The following is a 13,064-nucleotide window of genomic DNA, read 5'->3' on the forward strand; positions in this document are numbered from 1 at the left end:
GAGTTAAATCTTATAAATATGTTCAAGTACCTTCACTATTAATAAATAAATATGTATCTTATTTGTGTATCACTCGGCTGCAGATCCTCAAATCTTCTCTGAATTGGTGCCGACACTGTCCTTCCTTCTGGAAACTCGCTCCTGTGATGGACTACAAGCTCATGTTTAGATTACTAATTTATAGTGAGATTGTAGTCTGTCACAGGAGCGAGCTTGGAGTGGTGTTTACTTTACATCACACACAGGGACCATGGAGAACAAAAGTAACCACCCTCCAGAAGGAAGGACAGTGTCATCATGAATTCAGAGATGATTTGAGGATCTACAGCAGAGTGAGACACAAATAAGATACATTATTGCTAATAGTTAAGGTACTTAAATGTTTTTTTAGATATAACTCCTGAGTTTAGTGTCACTTTAAGTTCCATTGGTGCCATGACTAACTGGCATCATACTACATCCAAATAAGCCGTGTCTTCAGTTTACACTTGTTTTCATCTTCTTGGCTTTTAAGTACAGCAATGGAAGTTCTAACTACTGTCATTTAAATTGTTGGGAACACGAGGAGAGGATTACTTGTACTGAAACACATTTTTCCTCTATAGCTAATAAACATTGTTCCAGAAACCAAAAAGGACATAAATGACCATTATTTATACATTGTTTCTCTTTTTATGAGACATGTCTTAATTCTGGAGCCTTGCAGCGTCTGATTAGCTGGTATTTGCTTTCTGCAGTTTGCTTTCCGATACTGTTTCTCATTAACAAAAATAGTTTCCTAGATCTTGCCTGTGTAGCAAACAAGTGAGAAGTTAACAAGTTGTGAATGACGTGCGGGACAGACTGAACCACCAGCCCACCTGCGTGGATGTCGCCCGCTTACTCAAATCTGATTTCTTGGGATTGTAAACAGTTTAAATGAATGTGAAATGTAACTCTTAAATAGACATGTAGATGATATGCCTCATTCCTACATATGCTTGATTTGAAACTGAACTCTAGGAAGATGTAAAAGACACAAATGATTGCAGCTCGGTAACCATAAATACATTACTGTATTACATGTATGAAATGCATTTTTTAAATGCAAGTAGTGTAAGCAGCTGCATTTTACATGCTATCAGCCTCTAGAAAATCCTGTGCAGCAGAAATGGAGTGTGATAAGAAGTAGCAATACAAGATCTAATCAGATCATGGGCTGACAAGGAACATGCTGATAGTAATAGAAAGCAGAGTGACAGAGAGGTGAGCTCATCACCATGCTGCTTCTACTTTCACTGTCCAGTCACAGGCTTGGGAGGGTGCAGGACAGCCTGTGGGTTGAATAATGCTGGACGTCAGACTGGGGATATCTAGTGGCAGGAAAGAAGTACTGCAAGTGGGAGCTCTGGATTGAAGGTGAATATTGCAGGAATTTTATCATTTGATGGGCTATTCATTTGTATTTGTCATTTTTGGCTGGGGTTCTGCATTAAAGGAAATCTGTCATAAAGCAAAATACCTGTGTGATTAGGGCCTATAAGTCTAGCCTGTGGCTGTCAGAGTCTTGCAATGCCTTATGGGGCTAATAGTTGCTGATTGCTGCTGCTTATACCTTTTGATTCTACTAATCGTTTGACATTCGATTTTCACTAAGGGACCATTTGTCTGCATTTTTTCATCATGCATGGGCTCAATTTTAAAATCACAGGATTGTGACAGATTTATTATAAGCCATATTAGTCTGTCTGTTAGTCTACACTAGGCCATTGACAGGTGAAATCTGACGAGTTGTTACGGGTAACTGTAGACCACTGGCAATCTGTAAATGATCATAGACATTTTAATCAATGTACCAGAGGAATAAACTAAACCATGTGTTCTGTATTTCAATATTTTAAAAATCTATAGATAATTTGGGGCACGTTTCAGAAATAACATATGTAAAAGAGATGAACTAAAAATAAAAGTTTCCATGACCATATAAATATTGGATAGAATGAATGAAAAATAAAGCATAGTCTGTATAGCCATCCTCACTGCTTTACCTTTCAGCCCAACCCCAACTCAAGACAATTTTTGGGGGCGGATAAGGGCTAGAAATCCTGTCATGGTGGAATTGTGCAGTCTTTCATGAAGACAGAAAGTAAATAGGAAGGAAAGGGATAAAAAGTGAAGGGAAATGACCCCAGTGGGTCATATATGGAAAACCAAAAGAGGTTCAAACCATTCTCTACTCCATCCATAAAAAATAGGCTGGGGTCATATTATTTCAACGCTCTAGAGAATCAAAATCCCACCCGTTACTCCTGCTCTGTAGATGTTTGGTGGTGATGATAAAATAGAGGACACTATTTTTTTCACTTTTCACCTCATTAGCCATGACAATGGGGAGGTTTAGCACTGCCACGCCTAAACAAAGGGAGTCACATACCGCTTTGCTACCTGCAGTATCTCATGGATAATGCATATTGACTCATGTAGCTGTAGGCAGTGGGTACCAAAGGTACCAGGCCCAGATACTCTCAAATGACCCAGTGTGCATCCTGGAAAATACAGGTAGCCCTCGGTTTGTGCCTGTTCCATTTGTGCCGTTTCAAAATAACATCCTTTTTGCATGGTCATGTGACTGCCTTTGAAACCACGGTCGGCACGGTCTAGCGTATCCTTCCTCTGCAGACCTCAGCCTCGGAAGGATATGCAGGGGACCGCTCTACAACTCCACGTAGCTACAGTACAGATTCCCCAGCTGCTGCATCAGGGCACAGATGGAAGATCGCGGCTCGGGTAGTGGCTCTTCTCAAACTGTGGACAATTACAGACTTGGAGGAACACTTGGAGATATGGAGGTGCTTAGAGCCGCATTGGGGGCACATGGGCACATTTGGAGATGCACTGTTGGCACAGGGATACACATGGAGATACTGTACACAGACACATAGAGACATGATGGGGGCACAGGGGTACACTTTGAGATACAAAGGAGCACAGATTTACACTTGGAGATACAGAGGAGCACAAGGGTACACTTGGAGATACAGAGGAGAACAGCGGTACACTTGGAGATATGGAGGCACAATAAATCTAATGTATTATGTCACTTATGTCATTTTTGAGAGAGCCCCGGAACCTAACTCCCTTCTTTCCACTTGACTTACATTATGTACTGGGTTTCAAGTTACTTCAGTTTCTATTTGCAACCATTCCTTCAGGAACCTAACCCTGGCATAAATTGAGGGCTACCTGTATTTCCTACACTGTGTATAACACAACTATATGCAATATCTCCTTTACCAGGGAGGTATAGATCATTCGAGTGAAGAATGAAATAATGAAGGGTTAGAGATTGGTGACAACAAATATTTCAATCCATACAGCCAATTAATAAAATGGGACATGAGTTTTTAATAAGTGTTATTTTAATTTTTGGAATAAAGGTTAAGTATTAGCCCAAGGCATGTAGCCATGCAGTAAAGATGAAGTGGGTTATCACCATTATTGCATCAAATGGACTTATTCCAGGAGCAGGCAAATTATATATAGGGCACTCCCATTTATATCAGTACTTTCAGATAAATTCAGAAGAGGAAAGAAAAAGGTGAAGTAACCCAATAACGACCATTCTGATCTGACTTCTCAAAGCAGAAATCTAATTGATCGCTATGACTTAATAAACGTAGCACATCGGCTTTGATCTGTTGAAAGCCATACTGAATGAGTCTGTATGAACCCTGAGGGAGGGAAGCAATTAAAAAAAGGTCCGCACACCTCTGATTTTACAGGTTTAACATTCATCTGAAATCATCAGCAGACTCAACAAATATTTCAAATCCTATTTCACAAGAGAAGTAGCATGTTGTAGCAACTGCTTTACCTAATTGTAGATGATCAGCAAACACTGAACTATCACTCCCAATTCTTTTTAGTAAATCTTCAATAAACAAATTATATTCTACAATGTCTGTTGCTTGGCAACATGTAGATCAAACTTAGCAGGGAAGTTTGATGGATTTAGAAAAGGTTACAGTGTGCAAGTGATTTGATACACCGGTTCCTGCTATTCCAATACGCTGGCAAATAATTAAGGAGTAAATGCAAACCACAGGTACAAATGACAGATGAGGACGTGCAGGAGCCTCTTTTTAGTGGTTTCATAAAGGTACCTGTGCAGCAAAATATAGATTGTAGTAGGTACTGTTTCTGTGAATTACGGGGACATTACCAGATGTTGGAAACGTGTTCCTGAAAGGTTTTGGAAATAATGATTTTGAACATTGAATATCCTATCAATGAAATTCATATTTGTCATAATCCTATCTTTTATTTATATCATCTTCTTGTTCTTTAAGTGAAATATTTAGAATATAACATAATTAGGTTACATTTGACTAAATTAGCCACCACTGAACTATTGTGGACTCCCAAGACAAGAGGTATGAGTAATAAGTGTATTTATAGTAGTTTTCCAAAGTCTCTTTTGTGTGATCTGCTAGAAGCACTGGGCTGCGACCAAGCTATGTTATTCTCCTTCTGATTGTTCTCTAAGCACAATATGTAATTCTATCTGCTAGGTGAGGTTGAGCATGCTTCAGCAGCCTGTGCTTGAAAATGTTACCATTGTGTTATGAATATTTAATGATCCAGACAATCGCTAACCTTGGGAGGGGACGGACGAGCTGGGAAAGTATTAAATATTTGAGGCCGTTCCTGGCACATGGTCTTCTCTCCTGGATCCTGTGAGATCTCTCTTCCTCAGGCCTTTGAGCCTAGGGATTGGAATGCTGCAGGAATCTCCCCTCCTGGAAGGAATGCTGAAGATGCTGGCTGCTGCAGGATGAGCGTGGCGGGCCTACAGAAAACATCTGCAACTGTTCCCCACAAGTGAGGTTGTGACTGACATGTTAAGTAAGAAGTACACACACCTTCTCAGCTGTCCTGGCTTGGAATACCAGGACTAAGTTACCACTAGAACTATGTTCTCTCCCTGTCTCTGCATCCGCCGTTATTATTGCTACAATTACTGGCTGTCATTTTGATGTAGCTGTCATCAGTAGCGGCTGTCAACATGCACCTGCTCCCGTGTAAAATGACACTTGCAGATAGTCTGCGAGTGTCATTGAGTAGCAGAGAGTAACAATGCATTGTTACACTTTATTTACTATTGCATTCCTATGTAGATCAAAGGTTCGACCTGCTCTTCATATGACATTAAAGAAATCTTACAAATAAAAAAAAACCTATTTAAATCCCTTTTAACCCTTAGTTAACCCTAATCAAACCTAATCTTATTTCTCCCTTTCTGTCCTTAGCTGTTATTTTTGTGATGATTTTTTTCTATTTTTAAAAAAAATTATTTTGGTTTTATTTTCATTTTTTTAATTTGCAAATAACATTGCCATACTTTGTACCAGAAACATCTTTTTGTGTGTTTTTTTATGGGACAAAATATAGAATAACATGTATTCATTTTATTTACAGCAAAATTACTTTTTCGTTCTTTACATATTTTTGTTTAGAGATTACACAGAAAATAAGACTATTTTTGGAAGACAATATAGCCAAAAGAAAGCCTAGTTTGTCCCAGAAAAAAATCAATCTGTGTATTACTTTGTTATTCTAATTAATGGCAAACGTATATATTTACCACCAAATAAGCAGACCCATAGCGGAAATGTAAAAATTGCTCTGGTCCATATGGGAGATGAGAGATGAGAGATGAGAGATGAAGTGGTAAACTCAAGGGAGTCTTATCTTATGTGTATGTATGCCAGCTAGCACAGCACGTAAGAGAAGGAATCTAGAGAGTATAAAAAAGATGTGCAGACGATCAGAGTCTGTGTTCTGTTAAGAAACCTTTGGGGATCCTGTGCTCTCTCCACCCTTTACTTCTTCTATGCAGTACTGCAATAAATCTGTTCTAATTCATCCTCACAATGACAGGCTCCCATTCCTTATTTCACCATGGGTGCAAATTCACAACCTGAGATAAACGTGCCTGTGACCTTATTGTCAAAAAAGGAGTCTTAGGAGATCTACAATGTGGCCAATCATTAGCTGAGGAATAATTACTGGAAGGCAGTACCAAAGTGCTACATAAGCTTATGTACAAAAGTGAAATCAACACACATTGAAATGCTCTTTGGCCCAGAGGCGAGAGAGTGAGAAGAACTGTAGTGAGTGGTTGCATTGAGTCTGCCCAGGGAAGAACACACTTGTGTGTACAAGTGGTATTTAACTGCTGTGATGTCCATCCAGTGTATTTATTAAATCCATGGATATGTTTGCAACATGCTCTACAGTTTATTGCAGAGCACATGTGGACCTTTTACTATATAGAGAGGTTCAAGAGGACTTCCCTCCAGAATGTTGATGTGAGATATTTAAAATTAGATTCCTGGCAAATAACTATGTACACAGTTGAAATACATATATATGTATGGTTTACTTTACAGTTTAACATTCTGTAGGACTTCTAATTCTGAAGAGCCAGTCTTGTGATTTCCACACTGCACTACCAGGCAGATGAGACATGTAGGTACTTATTAGAAAATCCACCGTGTTCAGCAGGTCAGCTCTCTATATCCCCTGTCTCCAGCTCCCTCACCGTACAGTAAATCAGCATCATCAACTCTGGCAAGATACTAATGAGTTGATCCAGAAAGCCATCTTATTTATTAGCAGAGGTGTGTGTGTGTTTTGCAAGAATAGCTATCCAAAACTACATATGCTTTGGCAGGAGAAACAGTATGCCAACCATCATTTAATGGTATTTAACTCCCACCCCCAAAACCCACCGTGAACTTGACAGCTGAAGATACAGCCTGCCAGCAGGAACCAATCAGTGCAGCTCCTACTTGGATCCTCAGTTGTAGTCACTATTGACATGTCTTAGTTACATAGTTAGGATGACAAAGGGCACGTCCAGGGCCGGATTTACCACAAGGCCAACCAAGGCCCGGTCTTGGGGCTGCAGGGGTGTGGAATTCCTATCTCCCGATGCCTGGGACATGCAGTACCAGGTGCCGGGATCTATTGCATCTATCAACCATTATAACCAGGAATGTGGAAAGTGAAAAGTGACAGTGTGAAAGTGAAGGAAAATCTAAAATTTTTAGTTGTCATCAGAACAGGAATAGAGGGGAAATCTTCCAATAGGACACTGGATTTTCCTCACTTTGGCAAGCTAACTTCTCACTTGCTATTGTGTCGTGGGGACAGTTAGTTCCAGGAAAAGTCCCCAATAGGGCATATATGGCAAAAAAAATCAGGGGTTTAACGCTTTCTTACAATGTCAAAAATGAAAAAAAGTTTTGATTTTAGATATATGATACCCACTGCAACTGTGAAACACCAACCCAACGTTGCTCTGTGATCTAATCCTCAAAGTGAAATATGCTGATTATTAATAAAGCATTGTTTCCTATTCATTTCAATATTAGCCTCTAATAAAGTTATTCTCCCCTCCTTGACATTTTCCCATATTAATTTATTGCTGAAGTGTTGTTTTCTAATTTTATTAGAAAATACATCTCATGAAAAGCCAGACATGAATGACATGATTAACTATAGTTGTTTCTTGTGAATTGAGTCCCATTCTGACATGTTTGCACATCTATATAAGGTCCGTGTTGGCATTATCTGATTGCAGGGTTAATGTATAATATGTAAAATAATACATGAATTAGTGTTGTTTTATTGATACGTTTATATAATAATGATCCTGTACAGATGGTTCCAGGGGGCCTTTTTTATATTGCTTGTAATATACTGGATAACTAAAATGAATTATTCTGTGAAGGAAATATAGCAATTGCTACTTTGTGGAACGCAAATGGATATGACTCGCGTTTCCTAATGTTGAATGGAACGCAGAGTAATCATCAGCATGATTGATGTGTCTTGTTTTGGATTTAAACCACCTGGCACGAAGTACAAGCTGATGAAGCCCCTGCTGGAGAGAAACACGTAAGGCAGTAGCGTGGTGGTTGCCTTTGTTTACCTCGGCTTATGGACCTCTTCATAACCTGAATTTGCTAAATACACACGAGTGGTTGGAGTATGATACTATGAGTCTCTCCTGATCGTGTGTGTGCAAATGGAATGCAGGTTTCCTTTGATTGCTATCATACACCTGTGATACTTGGATAATTTTTTCACCAATAGTTATAAGGATTTTGTGGATAGTGTTTTACATCACACATACCCGCTGATATGCTTGATTTATAGCGGACTCTGGTGTCTTTGAGGTCCATATACAATATTTATTTATCATGTGTGTGGCAGGATTCATCTCGTTATATGGATAGCAGAGTGTAACAAATAATTCATATGCTGTTTTAAATATGTTTTTTCATATTCATGTTTAATAAATTGTATGTATTTTAGCATATAGATTTATAGTGGCATCATTGGTATCATGGTGGGATCTCCCTTAAGGGGACCTGTGGTAATATATTCTAATTTTATTTTACTAACATTTTGTTTTCACACGTTACTGGCTAAAACCATTTTATAGTATGCTTTTTCTTTTTGCCTTTACAATATATAGGAAATAAAATAGTTCATATGCAACAATACCACCAAAAGGAAATTCTTGCTTGACCCAAAAATATATTGGGTCTTTTTTGTATAATAAGCAATGACAAAATGATTGCCCAGTTAGACATATAACTAAAATGTGTACAACTGGTATCCTTGAAGTGCTTAAACATTTGTTTTTGTCCCTGTCATATGAAGTTGTTTTCTATATTCTAAAGTATATTGTGTAAAATACCTTTGTTTCTTTATCAGAATGCCACTACCAAAGTGCTGAAAGAGCATACATTTTAGGGAAAGCAAAACAAATTTAGAAGAAATAAGTATATAGACAAGAATAGATGATCAAACACTTATATTACATACATAGTGGCGATACAACCAACTATTACTGCGGATTTCAGCTTTAGGAGCCCACCACTATCATTTTTGGCATAGAGTTATGAACACCAAAAACACATGTCAATCAAAGTGCATGCAGACCTTTCTCTAAGGCTGGATTCACACTACTCCAAGCATGTTGCAGAACACCTGGTAAAACTCACTGGTAAGTATAAACGGGCCCATATAGTCTTTCTTTTACACTAACCTGCAGCACATTGATGTGAGCCAGGCCTATAGAAAAGAACTTGATTTGTAGCAGACATGCATTTTCATGCAGCAAAATTCATGAGTTTATATGGACCCTTCCATTTAACCACAATATTCCTTTGAGCTCAGCCATTGCCGAAATCATGAAAGTGCTAGTTTTCCTCTGGCTTTAATAAATACATGAACAAGAATGCAGCAATCAGTCAGAGAGCGGAACTCCTTATCCACATACTTGTAGATCAGTAACTTAGCAAATACTAAAGACATTGGCTCATCATGACAACCAAGGAGCTAGCATTATCAGAAAAGGATGGCGATGGCAGATTCCATATTTCCATAGTACAAGCACTTTTCAAAGTTTATGATTCTTGCTGCTCAAAAGCACACGACTTCACCTTGACATACTCGATGGTTTAGTACAATTCCCTGCACTCCCGCCACAAAAAGCACGGGATGATTATCAGCAGTGTTACATAGTTACATAGTTACATAGTATTTGAGGTTGAATAAAGACATTAGTCCATCAAGTCCAACCTATTAGGATCTCATTCTAGGAGTACCCGTACCCCTGTATATTACGGTCCCTTAAGAAATCGTCCAAAAGTTTCTTGAACAATTCCACATTATTTGCTGAAATCACCGCCTGTGGCAGTGAGTTCCAGACCCTAACTGATCTTACTGTGAAGAACCCCCTTCGCCCCTTGTGCTGGAATTTTTTTTCCACCAATTTTAGGTGATGGCCTCTAGTTTATCAGAAAGAGAAACTTGTTGAAGCTAATGGAGTGGTTTATCCACAGAGATGTTCATTTTAGATCCCACCATGTAGCTGGATATACATGTAGCTGCTGCAGGATCACAAGGTCATAAGATGCTATTACTGGATTAAACATGGGAAAAAATTTACACAAAAAAACATGAGTAAGATGGAGAAATTAGGGAGCATCAGCTGCAGACATTAAGTAAAATAATTCAGTGAACATCTAAATCTATTCATGAAACACCGCACTTGCGCTAAAAATAGAAATTCCAAACAACGTCCTTCTTTCAATTTTTCTTTCCAGATTTAGCAAAGTTTTCAGAAGGCCTCTGAATGGGGCTGTCATATGCCGCACCTCATTCTGTACTGTGCTAACTCGTACAGTTGAGGATCTGTGGTCGGGAGAATAGTAGACTGAGGATTAGTGTGCACAGAATACTAGGTGACCGATGACCAGATGTTTTTACACGGTCAAGTGGCCTGATGTTCCCAACCTTCACCAAGATAAAAATGAAAGCCCTTCGAGGGTAGATTTGTTTGTTACTCCTGTGTAATACTAAGAAGAAGAGCACTCCCGAAGCACTGGAGAGTATTTGCACTAGGGATGCATTGATAGCGATATTAGTCACTCCCCACTTTCAGCTGTCCTTTGCAGAAAAGCCCCTTCTGTTCCCTGTCAGCAGTGCTGGAGGCTTCCTGTCCTCATTCAGCTTTACATCCTCATGTACTTTTCCCTCTTTGGCCCTCCTATCCACCCATCTCCTTTGCAGTGTTACACATTCCCATGTTTATCTCCCCTTTGTTTTCATCCTTTGTCCATGGAGTACACAATCTTAACACCGGTACAGGAAGTGAGTGGAAATCTCCCCAATGAAGCCCTAGATAGGGATGAAAGCCTGACATGGGTTCTAACCCTCCCCTGCTGTCTCCAAAACTAAAACAGTTACACTTGAATGGCAAATATGTTGGAAACATGGAGAACCTATTCTAAGGCTGACCACATGATGTATGAGATTTAGAAGCATTGGAAATGATTGCCTTATTGCTAGTCATAATCATGCAGTATAGAGACTGTAGGATAGCCGACTCTGAGCTACATGGCAGCTCTCCCCCTGAATAGTCATGAAGCAGAGGAGGTAGACATAACTATATATAAGAATAGTGTTAAGGTGATAGCAGTGGGTCAGATGAAACTTGGTAAAGGGTTCCATAACTCCCAGGAATGCTTATAAATAGTTTCAGTGATATCATGGAGACAAGGGTGTCCTGATGGGAGTTGTAATCCAGGAGTATGTATTACCATTCTCATTATTCTTGTAGCTGGTGTTGTTTGTACTTGTCAGTTTACAGGCCAGGGAAATCACAAAACCTTCGGGCATGTGCTGTTCATTCTGGAAGTCGCCTTTGCTGATTTTGTTTGGCATCAAATTCTCAGTAAATTCAGCTAAACCCATGAACAATGTGTCAGGAGAAATGTGAAAAGTTTCCTTTGGCAGCAGCTCGAATTGGGTCAGATGTAGAAATTATTCATCGGAAAACATGGAAAACAGCGCAGAACGGCCTTCTTGAGAGCCGTCTAACAGACTTGTTTTTTTCCATGTCTAGCAATGCCAAAATTACATTGTAGAAAGTCAGCCACATATAGCAGGACTTGTGTTGTCAGCCTCCTATCTGTGGGCTCCGCTCTGGAGACACACATGTCAGCTCAGTCTTTGAAAACATAACAGGAAGCCTTTATTAATGTGAGTGCTCCCTAGAGTCCTTCAGACTGCAGGAATTAAATGGCTCTGTCTGTATCATTCTGTGTAACAGCCTTGATATGACTTGTTTTTAAGTAGCTGGCCACAGGTCGCTGTTAATATGGGGCACGGCCAGGTCACAGGGACCCTCAAGAGTCCACCATTCCTAACAGGATGTGGTTGAAAACCAAAAAGAAAACCAAGCAGTAAAGAATGCATTGCTAGTACATTCCACCCATCATCAGGTTCTCTCTTCAGACTACAGCCTCCCACACAAACATCTGCAGATGGAGCTCCTGCAGTCCAAACATTGCTTTCACTTTTGGAGTGTAGAAGGGTTAGAACCCTATCAGGTTTTTATTGCTGGTCTATGTCCCCATTGAAGAGACATCACATCACTTCTTGTCCCATTGACAAGAGGTTTTTATTGCTATCTCTGTCTTCCTGTGCTGGTGACCCCAGTTCCCCTCATTTATTGTCTGGGGGTCACAGGGATTAAAAAAAAGAACAGTTTAAACCCTTGCCACCTTATTCAAAACTGTACAGCAGGTAAGTACATGAACTGTTCCCTCTACAGGGGCCCCTTATTCACAGAGCTCAAGTACACAACTCAAAATCACCCCAGTGGTGGGCAGCTGAGTGTCCCGGTGGGATTTATAAAGACATCTGCAGTGCAAATGAAGTCCCATCCATGTATAAAAGGCTGTGCTGTACCTCTTCTTGATTTGCAGCATCTGCGTCTATATGTCTGGATTCTTTAGAGTGATATTTTGATGCACTTGTACTCTTCCATATTTATTAAAGAGCTGTGTTGCCATATCAACCAACATTCATTGAGGGGAATTAGTCAAAACTGGAGCAGACAGAATCTATAGTCCGTAGTAACCAATCAGCTTCTCTCTTTCATTTTCAAAGCATAACTGAACAAACTGAACACAGAAGCTGATTGGTTGCCATCGGCAACTGCTCCAGATTCTGTCTGCTCCAGTTTTGATAAATTCCCCCCATCGTGTTTCAGAGTTAGAATGTAAAAAAAATAAAAAACTCTTATGCAAACTATAATCGGTGTATTGTCCTGTTTGATAGCCTGTGAAATAAAATGCATGAAATATATCTCGTATACACCCTGGGAGGAATTTATCAAAACGGGAGCAAGCAGAAACTGGAGCAGTTGCCCATAATAACCAATCAACATCTCTCTTCAGTTTGCTCAGGTAAGATTTGAAAATGAACGAGAGAAGCTGATTGGCTGCAGTGTAAATCTGCTCCACATTTTGTCTGCTCCAGTTTTGATGAATTACCCCTCTGTGTAATGGAACCCAATGGAACAGCAAATGTGTGGAATTCTTCAAAAACTACGTTTTCAAACTTCAAGACTATTCTGATTAAAAGAGCTGATTGAAAATGCAATTGTATGATAAAATATTGTTGGTGTGTTGGCGCAGAAGTATCAAAATGAAAGT

The sequence above is a fragment of the Nanorana parkeri genome, unplaced genomic scaffold, assembly GCF_000935625.1.
Source record: "Nanorana parkeri isolate BGI_ZX_2015 unplaced genomic scaffold, ASM93562v1 scaffold66, whole genome shotgun sequence".
Classification (NCBI taxonomy): domain Eukaryota; kingdom Metazoa; phylum Chordata; class Amphibia; order Anura; family Dicroglossidae; genus Nanorana; species Nanorana parkeri.